Source organism: Panicum virgatum, chromosome 7K (assembly GCF_016808335.1).
Source record: "Panicum virgatum strain AP13 chromosome 7K, P.virgatum_v5, whole genome shotgun sequence".
In the NCBI taxonomy this organism is placed as follows: domain Eukaryota; kingdom Viridiplantae; phylum Streptophyta; class Magnoliopsida; order Poales; family Poaceae; genus Panicum; species Panicum virgatum.
The window spans coordinates 30,786,886-30,807,266 of NC_053142.1; the positions used below are offsets into that span (position 1 = coordinate 30,786,886).

A 20,381-nucleotide genomic window follows, 5' to 3' on the forward strand; every position below is an offset into this window, starting at 1 on the left:
GTTGATTGAGTGCAGCTACGGGTGGGAAAAAACATTTATTAGAATTCAAAGTAATTCAAGTCAACTAAAAGACATAATAAATAATGTTGTTCCAAAGTAATTGAGTGTTTTGCATAAGACAGAAATTAGAGTTCTGTCAATTGTGGTTGGATGAAAATGTACATTAAAGACCCCTTATTTCCCAATGAAATAAACCTGTGAACACTCAATCAACAAAATATAACTAACTTGATTGTGAGACGCAGATACACAAGTACTCTTCTTCCTCCATATTAGACTTACAACTTAAAATCTTACAAGTTACAACAGTGACTAATGGCTAACAGAAGCTCCAATCCTCTAGATATTCGAATCACATGGTCCCCGCGTCCGGCTCTAACAGATCACCGAATCCACCTTACCACACTACAATTGTGTACACTTGTTTGAATATGCAAACCATGTGAACCTGGATATGTAAGTGCAAAGATTATTCAAGCTGACTTGTTTGAATGATTGCTGGTTTTCAGCAATTTAAACTTTGAGTTAGTTCAGTATGAGTTTTCTTAGTTTGACAAAAACCAAACACTTACCGAGTTATCATTAAGCGTATCTGTCTAGTTCATTCAGCTGTCATATAGGATATAGCAAACACAAATCCAACTAACATTAATGCATATATTATATAGTGCTTGGGGGCATATATACACACCTTTTGTTTTTTTTGTTGTACATTACAATGGGATATTTGAGTTTGGATGAAAATGCACAGAAAAGTCCTCTTCTTTCCCAATGAAATAAAAAATATCAACACCCAAGCATAGCTCATTTCAGAAATGCCAATTTTTTCCTTCACAGTTTCTGTGATAAACAATTCAGATACGCCATCACTCTCTCATATCAAGTGTGACACAATATAAGTTTGCAGTGACTCATATTTCAAAAATATTCTAGTTGAACATATTTAGTCTATGAAGAGATTATTGTAATTTTGCATTCAAATTCAGTGGGACAAACACTCAAAATGGATAATTAAAATAATGTATTACCTGATATGTAGGTATTGAGCTTCTTTCTAATGCAGAAACCTAACCTGATGCTCTTGTTTCTAGTCTAGTTCAAAAATTCCCATTTAGCATCAGGATCAGAGCCTATGTCAAGCAAGTTTGTGCATTAGTTACCATGTATAAGATCACCTCATCTTCAACCCAGTAGCCACCAGAAATGCTCTAAACCTGATCCACAAACTTGAAGGTATGCTGAAAGAACTAAGACCTGCAGTTGTAACTTCTAAAATGTGAAAATTATTTGTAACTGCAAATGTACACGTACCTAACTCACCATTATTTGAAGCAATTAGGAGCCTGCTTATGAGAGCTTACCTGAACTTTCATAGATGTGCCCCTATGTTCATATAGGAATCATAAGGAAACAGGATAATCTAATCCATCAGAACACCTATTGCATGCAATCATATTAGAAACCTACAGTGACATAATATGATAGTGCTAATTATGCTTCGGAGTTCAGTCTCTCGTATAATTATATATGAGTAGCCAGTACTATAATTCAAGCATACGCACTCCAATGCCAAACGAAAGCTGCATTCCTTAACATACTAAAGCTAGCCTGAACCTCAACCTCGAAGGAGCCAAAAGCCTACTCAAATATGCAATAGGTGTTAGCAAAACTTCCAGCATTGATCTTCCGAGCTCCAGGCGATGTGAAGTGAATTTATCCATGTTAAGGATAGCACCATAAGTCATTCCTCAAAGGTAACCAATAAAATTGGTAGAAAACTGAAACTACAAAATATGCACTAAAGAAGTTCTGAACGAGTAGATACGTTCAGCTAAAGTACGTGTACTGATGGTTTTGTATCTCCAAAGTTCTATTTGATCCCAGTGCAAACCGTTGTTCCAATCCCTGCACCTTGTTTACTAAGCTGACTTCAAATCTTATGAGCTGTTTCCCACAAGTTCCCGTCCTCTCGAATGGAATCAGAACAAATCAAATATAACCGGTGTTTCAGGTGCTGAAGTGGCTCAGCAGCAGAACTACCAACCAGACCTCTCTCTCACCCCAAGACGGCCAAAAGGAAGACGAACAGCAAGAGAAACAATGGAACCAGAGCAAGAGGAATGCTGGATTGCTCACCGAATGCGGTAGAGGACCTTGGAGGCGCCGCGCGCACAGATCCAGTGAGCCATGGTGCGCGATAGGGTCGGTGACGCCGAGCGAGACAGGGAGGGCGAGGGCGACGCGGGATCGGCGGCGTCCGCGAGCGAGACGGGGAGGGCGAGGATGCCGCGAGCAGGACGGCGAGATGGACGCGACGGGGAGGTGAGGGCAGCGAGGGCGTGGCGGCGGCGTCCGCAGGCGAGACGCACGCGAGGGCCGAGGCGACGCGGGAGCGGCGGCGTCGGCGAGCGAGACGGGGAGGGCGAGGGCGACACGGGATCGGCGGCATCGGCGAGCGAGACGGGGAGGGCGAGGACGCCGCGAGCAGGACGGCGGCACGAGGAGGAGCGCGAGACGGGGAGGCGGTGCCGATTTGTGTGCAGCGGGGAACTGCCGTTTTTGCGCGAGCGGCGGGGCAGACTCACTGAGGAGGCAGACGCACGTGAGTGTGGACTGAACTTCGTTCTTTTTAGATAGTAGTAGCAGATTAGCAGGGTCTGTTTGGCAGGACTTCGGCTCCTTCAAAAACGGCTCCGGCTCTGGCTCCTCCGGTGGAGTGGCTTCTTTGGTGGAGCTGAAGTCATTTTGGAGACCGTTTGGCCAAACAGCTTCACTTTCATTCTCTCTCATGGATTGAAAATGTGAAATACCCAATATACTCTTATCATTTTCTTATTTTTTTATCCCATTCTTTTTCTTTTTCCTTCCATTCTCTCTCCTCCTTATCTATTCCTCTCCTCCTCCCGTGCGTCTCCTCCGCCCGAGCCTCCTCTCGCCGATCTCCGCTTGCGCTGCCTCCTCCCGCCGCCGGCAGCCTCCGCAAGCATCGCCGCCTCCCGGCCTCTGCCGGCCCCGCCTCTTCTCGGCCTCCGCCCGCCCCTTCTCCTTCCGCTGCGGGGGAAGCACCGCCGCATCTCGGCCTCCGCCCACGCCTACTCCTGCCGGCGGTGGCCTCGGCAAGTGCAGCCGCCTCCCGGCCTCCGCCAGCCCCTCCTCCTTTAGCTGCTAGAGGCCTCCGCAGCGCCGCCACCTCTCGGCCTCGCCTGCGCCAACTACTCCCGCCGGCGGCCGCCTCCGCCAACACCGCCCTCTCCCGGCCTCTTCCCACGCCGCCGGCGATGGCCTCCACCGCCGCCGCATGCGCCCGCCGCCGCTGCCGCAACTCGGGCTCGCGTGGAGGCCGCGGGGCCAAAGCTAGCAGGCGGTCGCGGAGCCGTGGCTGGAGCTGACGGAGCCATGTTTTTGTGGCTCGGCATCCCCAAACTGCTCTAGAGAGCGGGATTTGGGTGGCTCCGGCGCCGGAGCCACTGCAAAAACACCCGTTTGGTAGGGCTTCACGTGAAGCCGGTCTTGGAGCTGATTTTGGAGTCGTGACAAACAGGGCCTTATCTAGGACCCCCGATGCTTCCAAACTGGAGAAGCCGGTCTGTCACGCAAACACGCGACGAGTACCCAAACAAGCATGCGTGGAGTCGAGGAGACGGCGGCGAGAAGCGTCGGGCGTCGGACACGTCACACGTCCCCGGTGGGTCCCATCCCCTGTCGCCCTCCTCCCCGCGCCAGCGCCACTGCCCTGCTGACACCGCGGCTTCACGTGCCCCGCGCCGCCGCGCCACGCCACGCCCCCACCGGCTCCTGGCGCAGCTAGCTCTCCTCCTCCTGCTTGCTCCTAGTAGTAGCTACTCCTAGCTTGCCAGCCAGCGCATTCGCATGGGCGTGGGGATCGCGCGGGTGGCGGCCCCGCTGCACCTCACGTCCTCCGCGCGGCCCACCGGCGGGTCGCTCGGAGTTGGAGCCGCGCGTCCAAGGACGGGCCGGCAAAGCGGATGGGGACGACGAAGACGAAGGTGTGGAACTGTGGACCCTCGCGGCCGCCCAACTCCGTGCCGGACCCGAGAGCGCGCCACCACGACGACCCGGGCTTCGAGATCGGCGGTGCGGTGGAGGTGGACGTGGACGTGGACGGGAGGAGCGTCAACGGCGGCGGCGCCAGGCCGCGCCGCGCCAAGGGTGGGAGCTCCTCCGGGAGTCGGTCGTGCACTACTGCGGCAGCCCCGTGGGGACGATCGCCGCGCGCGACCCGGACGACCCCAGCCCGCTCAACTACGGCCGTGTTTGGTTTTGTGGTGGGGAAAATGTCATGGAATTTTTTTTAGTAAATTACACCTACCATATAATAATTTGACAGATGAGTGCAAATTGATCTAACAACTTGTAAAGTGCTCAATTTGGAACATTAACTTGATGTCTGGGTGCAGACTGATCTAACAACTTAGAAAATACTTAATTTAGTACGATAATTTGGTAAATTGGTGCATTCACAGTCCAAAAGTTACACGACAATATATTTGCTAATGTCAGGTAACAATAGAGATTATATTCACGTCAGAAGGTATTATTTGACCATATATTTTTATTTCGCAATGGACGCCAATAATTTTATTTTCGGAATAAATTAATTATGGTTTTATATTATTTAACCATCATTACAATAGCAACATATTAAGCAAAGTAGATAAACATCAATAATTCTTAAATTTTATAAATGAAAATTATTGATGGTGATCCGGTTGTTGCTTTTCAACCATGTATAATTTTTTGTTAGTTCAAATTCAAACAAATTTTAGAATTACACCACAAGCATCAATGAAACACTGAAGTCAATAAGAAAGACCCTGAAATCTTAGGTTTTTTGTGCGCTTCTGTTCATGCATTCAATAATGCTCATGTTTGTTTCTATTTATTATTTTATTTAGCTCATTATCCTTTCTAGCGAATATAGGAGGCTTTGAAAATATATGTACCAAGTTCTTAAAAGGTACCAATAGTTTGTTTCAATATTTTGACCTTTTTAGCTTAATAGTGCATATAATCAAATACATTGAAATCAGTGTGGGTGAATTTTTCAATATTAAATATCAAATTAAATAGTTTTAATCAAAATTAAATCACTATACAAAAATTAATTAATATAAAGACATAATATTAATTTTCAAACACCGAGGGTTTTTATCTTGGCTAAATACATTGTCACATAGGCGTAACACGAAAATCAATGGTCAAATAATACTTAATAATTTGTCCTAACGTGAATATATTTTTTATTGAGACCTTGCGTTAGTTATATTTTCGTATAATGTTTGGACTGTGAATGTACTTATTTGCCAAGTTATTGCATTAAATTGGGCGTTTTACAAGTTGTTGGACCAATTTGCACCCACATGTCATGTTATTACATTAAATTGAGCATTTTATAAGTTGTTGGACCAATTTGCACCCACCTGACAAGTTGTTGTATGGTGGGTGCAATTTACTCTTTTTTTCATGTGTTTGGAAGCACAAAGAAAACAAAAAATGGGCCCAAGGGGTGGGGTCACATGCGGGACCCACGACAGAACACGTTAGGCTTCCTCGCCATTAGCGGGTACCGCACGGCGCGGCAGGGCGGATTCGAGCGCGACGCAGAGTGGGTCGCGGCAGGGGCATCCACCGGCAAGCTGCAGACCAAGAAAGGGTGGTGTTAGACACAGAACGTCTAGGGTTGAGAATAGAATCGAATCTAGGCATACAGATCGAGTATAGGGTACAAGTTCTAGGCATAAACACAAGTAGTTCATCCCTAGTCTAGAACAAGAATGAGAGAGAGGTGAGGGGAGCGCAGACTGTAGAGGAGGTAGATCTCTAGTGCACCATCGCTCCAATGGCGCAGAGGAGGTCGGAGTCGGCGAGGAGTGGATCCAGCGGCAGAGGCGGACAGCGCAGATCCCAGCGCCCTTCGGGCCTCCACCGGCACTGCCCAATGATGGTGGCGGCATTGGTCGTCATGGCGACGCTTCCCGTCGTCCGAACGCTGCCCTAAATCGGTAGGGGCTGTAGGAGGGGTTTGTGGCGGCAGCGAACCTTAATTCTCATGCCCCGGCCCCCTTCCTTTCTTTATAACACTGGCGACGGGGCCAACTAGCCATATTGGGCTGGGCGCCCCGACGCGGCAGAGGGAGTCCGACCCGATCTTTGGATGGGGCCAGAAAGATCAACTCCAACAGGCGGAGCATGGTCCGCGTCAAATCCTGCCGCCGTCTGATCATGGATTCTTGCTATCTGCCAATTCACTCTACGAGGCATCGATTGATGCAATGAGGCTTCGATTTCAACCATCCGACAATCGATTCATGTTGCTGGGCATTGGATTTCGGTCATCACTTTACATTTTCCATCGATGAGCTTCGATTTCGCAAGGCAGCGGTGGCCGGTGGCTGACGTCGTGCGTCCACGGGACAGCGAGATGTGCGCAATCGAGGCCGCGCAGCGGAGTGGTCGGGCGGTAGCGGCAAGAGCCTCCGGCGCAAGGAGCTTGGAGTTGAGTGCCCATGACGCGGAGCCGGCGAGGATGATGCTGCACCGGCGGCGGCGGCGCTGCGGGTTCGGGCATTGCGGAGCAGAGGAGAGGAAACAGAGTGGAGTGGGCTGGGTCCGGGCACGCGGGCGGGACAAATCGAGTTCGGAACCGGCGCTGGGGCATCTGCTGACTTGAGCCGACGTGGAGTGACGCGCTGGCAGTCTCGTAAGCGAAAGTGTAATAATGTAATGATTTTTTCTGTCCTGAACTGATTTTGTAATGTAAAAAAATAAAAGTGATATATCAAAAGGGAGGTGCACATGGTATACAAAGTTAAATTCCCCCAACCCCGCCCCGCGGCAAACAGGACCGGGATCTGGTGCAGTCGTAGTAATAACTGCAACTTTGACAGTTGCGATATAGATGCCCTCCAAATGTGATCTAATGCCTCCGCGGAAAAGAGCACTGTTCATCTTCTTCCTTTCTCTCACACTGTTCTCGGCCCGTCGTCGGAGCAAGCAATGTGCCCTCGAGCCACACGGCTCAGCACTGCGGTGCCGCACTGGCTAGCGTGTGCTCATTCGTGGAGGAAGAGTACATCGACCTGGATCTCAGCTCGTGTAAGGAGTTCGAGTTTTGGGTGCGCCGGAGCAGTGGCGCGGCGGACAAGCTGCTCTGCTGGGGCAGGCTGGCGGCGGCGCCCCCGAGGCCGAGCGGCAAGGTGCAGGACGTTGATGCCGGCTGTGGCGGTGCCGGCAGGAGGAGCGCCGCCACGGTCGCGCCACTGCAGCACTCGCACTCCGTTGGGTTCCCCGACGCGCAGTTGCCCGTGTTGAGGCTACGCAAGGAGGGCTCCCGGCGCAGGAAGGCCGCGAGGACGTTGCATCATGCCAAGCTGCTCGCGTCGCGGGCCTTCTTCCGGTTGTTGTTCGCCTCGACGTCATGCTCCGACGAGCAATGCCGCCGCGCCAGAGACGTCCGGCCCAGGGCCAGGGAGACGCCATCTGGCAAAGACAAGAGCAGCTGCTGAAACTGCAAGGCGCCGTTCGGTCAAATCAAGAGCGGCTACCACCAGGACCAGGTCCACCACAATAGCACCAGCACGGCACAGCGACCACCCTACGGTGCAGCATCGAGCAGGAGATGCTGATGGACGATGAAGAGCTCGCTACGGCCGCCGTCCGGCAGCGCAAGTCCTTCTCCGGCGTGATCAAATAGCAGCACGCCGCACTGCCGGCGAAGCAGCTGTCCTCGTCCTCGGCGTGGACGAGCTCCGGGGCTGGTGGCGGCGGCGGCCCAGCACTGAAGCGGAGCAGCAGCGCCCGGTCCGAGTCGGAGGGCCGTGGGCGCCGAGGGATCAGGAGAATGGAGAACAGTGCGGGAGAAAAAAAGAAGACGAACGAAGAAGACAAAGTGCCTTTTTCCGCGGAGACGTTGCATCGCATTTGGAGCGCATGTATGCCGTGACCGCTAAAGTTGCAGTCGTTACTAGACTGCACCTGATCCCGGTCCCGGCAAACCGTATCAGGCATCTCCCCGCGCCGCCGCAATCTGCGGCCGCCGGCCGACCGCCGGCCCTCCATTCCACGGAACGGATACGCCTCCCTGCACCCACGAGACACCGGATTTGGGGCCGCCTGCCGTTTCCCTGCCGTCGACGTTGCGAGCACGGCGCGTCAAGTTTGGGGCCGGACCGCCGGCCGCCGGCCGGTGTTCGGCCCCGCGCCCGCGGCGCCGGCCCACGGATCAGCTGTCGTCCGCCCCCATTCCTTCCTTTTCCCGGCCGCGGGGCCATCCCCCGCCGTCGAATCCCCCCGCAGCGCAAGGTCCGTGCCCCCAGTTCCCTCCGCGGTTCCCTCGCGCTTGGCGTCGGCGGCCTCGTCTCTCTCCCGTCCGGCCGCCTTCCGTGACGCGGCCGCCGTCCGGCCACATCCGCCATCCCAGCCCGCTTCCTGGTCTGCCCCGAGCCCCTTACCATCCCTGTGCGACACCCGCTGCCTGGCCCCCCGCCGGCCGTCCACCTGTTCCGCCACACATCCTCCATTCCGCCTCTCATCCCGCACCCCCCCTTGCCAGCGCGCTGCCATGGCCGGACAAGGGGGTGACGGCTTCGGCAACTACTCACAGCCGGACCCCAGGGGCTACTACCCCTTCGTCGCATCGTCGTCGAGCCATGCGCCGGCTGCCGGAGGCAGGCAAGCGCCGCCGCATGGGTTCTCAGGTTTCGACCTCAACAATTATTTTCCCTCCTCGAGTACCCCATGGGCGGGCAGCGGAGCCATGAATGCGCCGGCCCTTTCCTTAGGCTTCCTCCAATGGGCCCCTGTAAAGCGCCCCCCACCCTACGTAGGGGGGCTTTGGGGGGAGCGAGCAGTCCAACGGCTCCCCCATAGCTCCCCTTGTATATGGGGGGAGTTGAAACTCCCTCCATATATAGAGTGAGTTTCAACTCCTTCTATATCTCTAATCACACCGTTTCTTCATGATATTAATCTCGTTGAGCCTCGTAACATGATGATAATGCGTATTATGATAGTACAAATATTGTATGATTTTTTTTAAATTCAAAAATAATAAATAAATAGTTAGTTAATGAGTGATAGTATATAGAGGGAATAGATATGGGGGGAATGGTTGGAGAGAAGGAGTTATAGGGGGGAATTTTTTGGAGGGAGGTAGTAAAATATAGTAAATAGTATGTTTGGGGGGAGTTGGATGGGAGGAATGGTTGGAGAAAGCCTAAGGCGACCTCCAACGGTTCACCGGACAGCTCCCCCCACCCTACGTAGGGGGGCTTTAGGGGGGAGCAGCGCTCCAACAGCTCCCCCTAAAGCGCCCCCTGCGTAGGGGGAGAGATGAAACTCCCCCACGCATGGGGGGAGTTGAAACTCCCCCTATATCTTTAATCACACCGTTTCTTTGCGATATTAATTCCGTTTGATTCCCGCAACACGATGATAATGTGTATTATGACAGTACAAATACTGTATGATTTTTTTTAAATTCAAAAACGTTAAATAAATAGTTAGTTAAGGAGTGATAGTATATAGGGGGAATAGATATACGGGGAATGGTTGGAGAGAATGAGTTATAGGGAGAGGAATCTTTTGGAGGGAGGTAGTAAAATATAGTAAATAGTATGTTTGGGGGGAGTTGGATGGAGGGAATGGTTGGAGAAAAGTGGGTACGACCTGAACTCCCCGTATTTCGCCTCGTCCGCTACACAAACCGCGGCCGCTGGAGGCATGTCGGGCCCGGTTCATGGTCATGGGTACTTCCAATTGCCCCCTCCCGCCGGCGTACGATCCCTTGCAGAACCCGCAAGGCATTCGACCTCCTCCCCGGCGCCATGGCAAGGTGGCCCCTATGCATCCCTCCCGCCGCTTCCGAGGCCTCCAGTTCCAAGCTCATACGGTGTGTGCCCTCCATAACTTTGCACAATATTCACATCTATAATATTATGTAACATCCTTGCTTCGATTCATACGCGCAGGAGGTTACGGCGAGGGCTGTTTCCAGGCTGCCCGTGCTGACATGCAACCGTTCCCCCCCCCCCCCCCCCCCCCCCCCCACCCCCACATGGTCTCCGGTGGCTATGGGCGATGATCCCGCGGCTTCCGCAGCACCGGGACGTCGGATGACCCGAAGCCAGACCCGTCGGCAGGCCGCATCCCCCGTTGCTGTTCCGTCAAGCAACGACGATTCAAATGCGTCGGATGTTGGCAACGACGACTTATCCTCGGTGAGCGAACCTGACCTCCTCTCATTCCATTCCACTTGTTAAATTTCGCTTTGGGAGTTCACTTGGTTGCAGTGGGCTACATTTGTACTAATTAGGGTGCTGTGTTAAGTTTGTACTAGCAACGTCCTTTGATCAGCATTGGGAATTGACTTGGTTGCATTGGGTTACATAGGGGCTGCACTGAGTTCGTACTGCATATTACTTGATATCTTTCTTTTATGAGGTTTGTAACAAGTTTGGCTGTCGGTTGTACTGTTTTCCTGCTGCTGCATGAGTATATATGTGAAACCAAATTTCTGTACTTGCACAGACATACATGTCATTGCTGTCTCAGTACTTCGATGCTTGCAGGCCTGCATCAACTCCGCTTGCACATATCTTTTTCTTATTTGAGATGCACATATATTTTTCTTATTTGAGATGCACATATCTTTTTCTTATTTGAGATGCACATGAACATATATTAATTACTTAAGTATACAGAACCTACTGTAATTTTCTTGTAGTCCCACCTTTTGCCTTATGTAGAGCTGTAAATCTGGGCCGTGCTTAATGGGCTGGCACGAGCACGGCCCGAAAACCTGGGCACGAAGCCCGGCCCAGCACGAAAACAACTGGGCCGTGCTGGCACGGCACGAAGGGCGGGCTGGGCCGTGCCTGAGATTTCGGCCCATCGTGCCGCCCGGCACGGCACGGTGTCCTGGGCCGTGCCTGGGCCGGCCCGGCAGCTGCAGATCTGGAGGATCACTAGTGTTAATTTATTGTAATTTTTGCCATTGTGGAAAAAAAACCTTTCAAATGGTGGTATTCATTATCTGTGGGCCGTGCTTGGGCTGGTACGGCCCGAAGGTGGCCCGACGTGCTTTTGGGCCGTGGTTTCAGGTCTTAGGCCCAGCACGGCACGGCCCGATAAAATTCTGTGCCTTATCGGACCGGCACGGTTCAGCCCGAAGCACGATGGGTCCGTGCCGTGCCGGCCCGGCACGGCCCAACTTTCAGCTCTAGCCTTATGCCTGATCATGGTTGCATTCTTTATTCATTTGTTGCCATAAAATGAGATCCGTAGAGCCCACTGGAACGAGTTTCGAACTCTTTGCTGCAACTATTTATTTTCAGTTATGTCATTATTGTGTCGTAGTCAGTTACATATGTTGTACTGCTTTTCATTGTGGCATACTCCCTGGTATTAACTAAGTTGAATGCATTGTTTGTGCAGGCATCAAGTAGAGGTGACCATGCAGAAATTATTGGAACTGGTGGGTCCGTGCCAGAAGAGGAAGGCGACGGGGACATCTCCAGATCCGAAGGGGAGTCCATCAGTTCAGAAGGAGACTCCAGTTCGTTGAGTGACGGTAACTCAAGTCCTGAGGTCGATGAAGAGCGGTACAAGGATCTAGAGGAGTTGTTTGGAAAAGAAAATCCAGTTTTCAAGGGCATTAAGATTGTCATGGAGAGTGCGAGGAGGAGGAAACTTATTAAGAAGGCCATATTTTTAGGTATGTACCATGACACTTGTGCAAACAACCATATAGGGTGCCTGTGGAGACATGAATTCAGTGGGTGGAGAGGACATTGAGAAATCCAACTGCTTGCTACAACATGTTTAGGATGCAGCACCGTGTGTTTGAGATGCTACATGACAAGTTGGTTACCAAATATGGGTTGCAGTCTACTAAGAGAATGTCTTCTAGAGAGGCTTTAGGAATGTTCGTGTACATGGTTGGATCTCCACAACCTGTTAGGCAAGCTGAGAATAGGTTTGAGAGGTCCATGGAGACAGTTAGCCACAAATTCAACCATGTCTTATCTTGTGTCACCAAGCTTGCCAAAGATATAATTGCCCCCAAGGACCCCACTTTCAGTTCTGTCCACCCCAAGGTAGCCAACCATAAGTCTGCTCCTTCCTTCAACAATGCAATTGGGGCAATAGATGGAACCCATGTCAAAGTTGCCGTACCTTTTACTAAGGTCGGCCAATATATCAATAGGAGAAATGAAAAAACTCAGAATGTACTGGCCATATGTGATTTTGATCGTCGCTTCACATTTGTTGCTGCGGGGATTCCTAGATCAGCACATGATTGGACCTTCCTGCAAGAAGCCATTCACAGATATGGGCCCAATTTCCCCCATCCACCCCCCGGTACACTCTTCTTCTTTGTGCATTGTTGGCACTTCCAATGAATGTGTAAACAAGATTTGTGTGATTGGTGCAATGGCATTGCAGGGAAGTTTTACCTGGTGGATGCAGGGTGCCCAAACAGGCCGGGATATCTAGCACCGTACAGGGGGGTGAAGTACCATCAACAGGAGTGGAGACATGGACCACGACCTTCGGGTAGAGAAGAGGTATTTAATAAAGCTCATTCGTCACTTAGGTCTGTCATAGAGCAGTCATTCGGGGTGTTGAAGATGAAGTGGAGAATGTTGTTGGCCGTCCCCTGCTATCCTGAGCGTACACAAGCCGAAATCATTATAGCATGTTGTGGCCTACATAATTTCATTTTGGACAATGATGATGAGGATGTGGACTTTAATGGGGCTACGGCATTCGGAGATTTGTCAATTGTCCACGAAGATGATGAGGATCCACAGAACCCCCGTGAGGCTGATGAAGTTGAAGATGATATAAACATGAATGCTGTCCGTGATGAAATTGCAAATACTTGTTTTTTGGCACGAAGGGGAAGTTGACAATCCTGTACATTATGCCATATGTGAGATATGTTGTGGTGTACCCCGAATAAGTTTGTATAGTCATGGGTATTTGTTTGGGGACATTTTTTCCCACTATAAACTGAGACTGTGCATTGTGCCCGCATAGTTGATTGAGGACTATTTGTGTTCCTGGACAATATTTTTGTTCCAAACGAACAAGGTCTGTATGCTGTGTTGGGATGTGTAAGCATGTGTGTGCACTTCGTAATTTCAGGTTGTTGGGGACACTAAGGTGTGTGAATGTAGCATTTTCTGAGTTGTCATGATATTTTTCTTGCCAAACATGAGGGAAAGTTTTGATGAAATTTTTTTAACCTCCTAACCAAACAGGCCCTACGACCAGGTGTTCATCAGGGACTTCGTGCCCTCGGGCGTCGCGTTCCTGCTCAAGGGGGAGCACGACATCGTCCGCAATTTCATCCTCCACACACTGCAGCTCCAGGTAATGTTCATGTTCACATTGTAGACATTTTTGTCCCCTTGTTTTTTTGCTAGTGTTTATCAGGCAATTCATGCTTTTGCAAATGTAAATCCTGTCACCGTGTGGAATTTTAATATTTGACCCTGAAACATATTGCACCTAAGCTTTGCGGTTGTGAAAATTAAACACCTCTGCGATTCATGAGAAGTGAGTGCCTGGTGTACACACACACATGCACACACACATGGAATTTTCCAGAATGTTTTGATGTGATTGTAAGTAACTTTGGAGGAGCTTCTACATAATGCAGCCAAGGTTGGTGGTCTCCCAAAGAAAGGGAAAACAAACACTGTTCAGGGTTGGTTACAGCCTTCCTGAAGAATTAGCTTCCGTTTCAAATTGTGCAATTATCCATGATACAGTTATTATGCATATAATACTATGCCTTTATCACTGTTTTTATCTTGTTTGGTCACATCAAGGATCATGGATTTGTTACTACTAGTACCTACTGGGTAGCATCTGTCGGAAATCTGTACCTGGTACAGTGTCTTCCGAAAGGTGATTTGATATGGATCAGCTTGAAACAGTAAACCTGGCTGAATTAGTAGCCTTACAAGAAAATTATGCTGCATACCTGGCTACATGGTCTGTTCGTTGTTATGCTAATCTTGTTGTCACATGAGACAGTTAAATTTCCAAACCTTAACGTTTGATTCAGCATTCACCTAACAGTTCTGTTCGGATCATTTCTTTGAGATACACTTCTGCAAAATAATCATATTATTTTCCCCATGATGAATTAAGTTTCCACTCTGTAAAACTGTTTAGTGATGATCTCCAGAGCTGGGAGAAAACAATGGACTGCCATAGTCCAGGTCAAGGCCTCATGCCAGCTAGCTTCAAGGTGCGTGTCATTCCCCTTGATGGTGATGATGATGCCACTGAAGAAGTCTTGGACCCTGATTTTGGTGAGGCTGCAATAGGTCGTGTGGCACCAGTTGATTCAGGTAGGGATGGAGTTTGATGAGTATCCTTTCTCTATTAATTTACTTGTGCTATAAAAAGAATAGATTTCACAATGATTTTCAGGGTTGTGGACTTGTGGTGGATCATATTGTTGAGGGCATATGGAAAGTGTTCAGGAGATCTTTCAGTTCAGGAGAGAATCGATGTGCAGACTGGAATAAAAATGATCTGGAAGCTTTGTTTAGCTGATGGTTTTGACATGTTCCCCACATTGCTGGTCACTGATGGCTCTTGCATGATAGATCGTCGTATGGGAATACATGGGCACCCTTTGGAAATTCAGGTAACATGATTTATCAGAAATGCTAGTGTAACAAACCTAAATGATGAGGGCGCTAAGTACATTTAAACTATCCTTTTACATGAAGTTGTAACGTGAACGCGAAAGTAACTCTTTTTGCGCAAATCAGATGGTTACTGTGGCAGGTCTCCACTGTTCTCTCTCTTTTTTTTTTGTAACGAACTGGCACAAGATTGTGCCAATTTCATTGCATATAGAAGCTTTACCGTAATTAGCTCTGAAGGCTTTTTTGAATTTTTTATTTCACCCACCACCTGTCTCTCAAAAAGGATTTCACCCACCACGTTATTTACTGGCTTCCGTTTCGGTTAATGGAAAAATGGGTATGACCCCGGATTGAAAGGTGGATGTAAAAGTAACTTAGACTGAAACTTAAAAAAAAACAGAGTATAAACCTGAATAATGAGGGTCAAGATCTGATATATTTTCAAATCTTACCTTTAGCATATTGAATTTACAAATGATTCCTTCAGTTCTCTTAAAAATTCTATATTGCTATGGCTTCATTATTAGGGATGTAAACGGATTGGATATGGACGGATATTGTCGATATTATATTTGTTTTCACATTTTTTATCGGGTTCGGATTCGAACACGGATAGTCTCAGATACAAATATGGATTCGAATTGCTTTGGTTACGAATACGAATAGATATGTATCGAATATGGAGTGAACCGGATGCGGATCATGTCGGGCACGGATGTTTATTCGGATACCAAGTAAAGGAAACATTTTTTTCAAAATAGAATGTCAAATTATTGCTAAAGTTTGACTTTAGTTCTTAAACTACACTAATAATAAATAAGATTCAACTTCTACAGAGAGGCAATAGAGGCAATAGGTACATTGTATTTTTAGTAAATTTTTTGTGCTAATTTTATATTTTTCTAATTTGAAATGAATTAGTTGTAATTTTTTTTAGACAAATCAAATTTTTATTAATATATATATTTTGTGTTGTAAAACTAAAGCAGTGGCAGTAGGTAGATTATATTTTTATAAAAAATTTGGTACTAATTTTGTATTTTTCTGATTTCAAATGAATTAGTTATAATTTTTTAGAGTTTAAATTAGATTTTCATTAGTATATATATTATGAAACTATCCGAATTTAATATCCGAATTACCTATCCGGATTATCCGACCGGATATCCGATATCCGACGGATATTACCCATATTGTATCCGTATCCGATATCCGAATAAAGTATCCGAATTCGTATCCGGATATCCGAAAAATAGCCGGATATCCGAAAATAATATCCGAATCACTATCCGACCCCTCTCGGTCGGTCGGGAAATATCCGTACCATTTACACCCCTATTCATTATGTTCTCTCTTTGGCGCTAAATACAAGTGTTCTGTTCTGGAATATCCGAGTGAGTTAAAACATTCTTCAGTCTTCAGAATATCCATGTGGAATGTGGGTACTTCTTTACTAATCTGATTTTACATAAATCTTTTCTGGTACAGGCACTGTTCTACTCTGCTCTGTTGTGTGCACGTGAGATGCTTACCCCTGAAGACGGACCAGATGACCTAATTCGTGCCTTGAATAAAAGGCTTAGTGCACTTTCTTTTCATATCAGAGAGTATTATTGGCTTGATAAGAGAAAGTTGAATGAGATATATTGATACAAAACAGAGGAATACTCTTACGATGCTGTAAACAAGTTTAACCTATACCCTGATCAGATCCCTTCCTGGTTAGTTGAATGGATTCCACCTAAAGGAGGTTACTTCATCGGAAACCTGCAGCCAGCTCACATGGATTTCTGATTCTTTTCCCTCGGTAACTTGTGGTCAATAGTAAGCAGCTTAGCAACAGACCATCAATCCCATGCTATTTTGGATTTGATTGAAGCCAAATGGTCTGATTTAGTGGCGGAGATGCCGATGAAGATATGTTATCCTGCCCTTGAGGATGAAGAGTGGAAATTCACAACTGGGAGTGACCCTAAAAACACGTGAGTCGTAGGTTATCGGCTACTTTTAATTCTTGCATATTGTTTGCATTCCTTCTCAAATTTTCTTCTTTTGATGCAGACCTTGGTCTTACCATAATGGAGGTTCCTGGCCAACACTGTTGTGGCAGGTACACACATAATCTATTCCCTTTGGAAATTATGGTTTTACAGTACTGCTACGCTACGCTCAGCAGCTCGAGTTGAACATATTGAAATGTCTAGTTGAATGATTTTGTTGTTTATGTTCTTGCGTGACCAGTCAAGATCTTATTTGCAGCTCACGGTGGCATGCATCAAGATGAACAGACTGGAGATCGCAGAAAGAGCCGTGGAGGTATCCGAGAGGCGTATTGCCAGAGACAAGTGGCCTGAATACTACGACACGAAGCGAGAGCGGCTCATCGGGGAACAGTCTCGCCTCTTCCAGACGTGGTCCATCGCCGGGTTCCTCGTGGCAAAGCTGCTGCTAGAGACCGTATAAATCCAGAATGCTCTGCAACAACGAGGACGAGGAGATTCTTAACGCTCTGAGTCTCATGGCAGATGAACCCAGTCCGAGAAGAAGGCGTAGGAAGCAAGCGCCAAAGACCTACATTGTCTAGGTTCAGCAGCAATCTTCAGCCTGGGGTCATAACATGGGGGTGGACGTCTCTTGTGTAGCTCACAGGGTAAATTTTTGTAGATAAAGGCGTGTTACTGTTATTGCATTAAACAATCTAGAGGTTTACTGCAGTAATGAAAAGATCACAGTGCAGTGAGTTATAGTCAACAGACTGGGCTCTAGCTCTTGATCCGTAGAAATCGTGATCTCCGGCCAATCCCGTAGACATCGTGAGCCGCCGCCGGCGTGGCCAGGAGTCTAGGATCATAGCCAGCTACGCAATTCGTCCAAGTAGCCAGGGGCACAAGTGCGTGACCAAGGGCAGCTTGTGCAATGAGTCGTCATCCATCCCTTTTCCAAAGTCTATTGGATGAATCATCATCGGATGACGATGATGAACTCATTCTTTCTACTGTAGAAATTGTACAAAGTCATTTACAACGTACGCGGAAACATGGTGGTTCTGTCCCTGGTCATGCAGTCCTTTATCGAGATCGAGAAGGGGGGCACATGAGAATGTATCAAGATTATTTGGCGGATGATCCTACATACGGTCCAACTCTATTTCGACGGAGGTTCGTATGTATTTGATTTGTCAAATTAATTTGTGATGTGCATTATAATTTGGATGTCTTATTTTGCTTGGTTGTGCAGGTATAGAATGAGCCGAGATCTTTTTTTACGCATAATGCATGCTGTAGAAGCTCATGATGAGTACTTTGTGCAGAAGAGAAATGCAGCCAATACAGCTGGATTAAGTTATTTCCAGAAAGTCACTGCATCATTCCGGATGCTAACTTATGGAGTGCCAGCGGATGCTGCGGACGAATACGTTCGTATAGCAGAAAGTACTACTATAGAAAGTCTAAGAAGGTTTGTCAATGCAATTATTGAAATTTTTGAAGACGAGTACTTGAGATCACCTAATGAGAACGATACAGCTCGATTGCTTGCACTTGGTGAGAAAAGAGGTTTTCCTGGTATGCTAGGTTCTATTGATTGCATGTATTAGAAGTGGAAGAATTGCCCTTCAGTATGGCAAGGTGTGTACTCCGGGCATGTGCACGAGCCTACAATAATTTTAGAAGCCGTTGCATCCAAGAATATCTGGATTTGGCACGTTTTTTTTGGTTTACCTGGGTCTCACAATGATATCAATGTTCTTCACCGGTCCCCACTTTTTGCAAAGCTTGCTGAAGGTGAAGCTCCTCAAGTGAACTATAGTATAAATGGTCACGATTATACAATGGTACCCATCTTGGGCCACATTTGTGAAGACCATACAACAACCTCAGGGCAATAAAAGAAAATATTTTGCTAAAGCACAGGAAGCAATAAGGAAAGATGTGGAAAGAGCTTTTGGAGTCCTTCAATCCCGTTTTGCCATTGTTCGTGGACCTGCTCGGTTTTGGGATGAAGAGACACTAGGAGATATTATGAAAGCTTGTGTCATCATGCATAACATGATTATTGAAGATGAGGGAGAAGTGGACCCTGATGAACATGCATAACATGATTATTGAAGATGAGGGAGAAGTGGACCCTGATGAACGCTTCGACTATGGTGGAGAAAATGTGATGCCTTCTCATGAGCATACTACTGATCATGAAGACTTTATTCAGATGCACAAAAATATTAGGGGCAACAAAACTCACCATCAGCTACAGGAAGACCTAGTGGAGCACCTATGGCAACATCATCCTGATGAATATTAAGTTTCATTTTTTGATATGCACAGAATAAATTGCATTTAACCTTCCACTGAGGTTCTATATACAGGATCTCTTTCTTAGGACTTTGGTAGTTGAATGGTTAATGCTTGTAAGACATTTTGCCTAAATAAGACGTTTCAAATATGGGAACATATCTAGTGCAAACCACAACTTCGTGAAAAATTATGCAAACCATGGCAAAAAAGTCATCTAAATTCACCAAAAAAATCACACATATAGATGATATGATGATACACAATCTTGTAAAATATCTTGTCCAAACTCAATTTCGTTTGTGAGATATAAAAATAACAAATTTCTAACAAATCATCTAAACAACTTCCTGGCTTGAAATTTGTTCTTTTTATATCTCACAGAAGAAGTCGAGTTTGGACAAGATATTTTACAAGGTTGTGTATCATCATATCATCTGGATGTGTGATTCTTTTTGTGAATTTAGATTACTTTTTTATCGTGGTTTGCACGAGTTTTCACGAAGTTGTGGTTTACACTAGATATGTTCCCTTCAAATATTCTGTTGTGTTATTTTTTGCAGAACCATTAGTTTTTCAATATAGAAATATAATTGTAGTTCATATATGTCGACACTAAAGGGAAATTGGATAGGTAATCTGAAAAACAACTGAGTCCATATGGGAATTCAAATGAAATAAAATTGCAGTTCAGTCTAGGATCTACCAAATTGGAAAACAAATGACACATGGCAATGATGACATATCGACATCTTCACTTGTGCCTAAGACCAACAACTTCAATTTGAGTTGTACGAAACTGAAATGGTACTGAAATATTCAGCATGTTCTTCCAAGGAGCTGGTCTGAAATTAAGAAAACTAGTAATTAAGAATGCAACATACAAAGGTAATAAGATTGTACCAGGGAAATCATAATCATAAAGGAGCTATTGTAGGAGAGGCAGGAGGCAGCCATAGGTATGGTATGTAAATAAAAAAATGATGTAAGAAATGAACCTGTCAAGTTGAGCTATTTTAAATATGACAAGTAATGATCTTATTTGGTAGGCTCTTGTAGTACTGCTGCTGCAGAATAGGCATGAAAGCAGTCTCAATTGTCATAATTCTCTCTTCATCTATGTCGTGTTTAGTTCCAAAAATCAAAATTCCAAAAAAAAATTCCGGCACCTGCATGGAGACTTAAATCTAGACGAAATAAAAAAACGCATTGCACAGTTTTCCTGTAAATCGCGAGACGAATCTAATGAACCTAATCAGACCGCAATTAGACGCTAAATTGCTACAGTAATGCTACAGTAAACAATCTCTAATGACAGATTAATTAAGCTCATTAGATTCGTCTCGCGATTTACAGACGAGTTCTGTAATTTATTTTGTGATTAGTCTACGTTTAGTAC

General features: G+C 46.9%; 1 long non-coding RNA gene and 2 pseudogenes across 1 annotated transcript; 2 read left to right on the forward strand and 1 right to left on the reverse strand.

The window, feature by feature from the left end:
• Positions 1 to 185: 185 nt before the first annotated feature.
• On the reverse strand, positions 186 to 2,588 carry LOC120640894. The gene is made up of 2 exons (XR_005662046.1): positions 2,137 to 2,588; positions 186 to 1,383 (listed from the first exon to the last, which is right to left on the reverse strand). It is a non-coding gene; the product is annotated as an uncharacterized LOC120640894 (long non-coding RNA).
• A 4,429-nt stretch (positions 2,589 to 7,017) lies between these two features.
• Positions 7,018 to 8,559, forward strand: LOC120640895 (annotated as a pseudogene).
• A 1,495-nt stretch (positions 8,560 to 10,054) lies between these two features.
• LOC120640896 lies at positions 10,055 to 17,444 on the forward strand (annotated as a pseudogene).
• Positions 17,445 to 20,381: the final 2,937 nt, after the last annotated feature.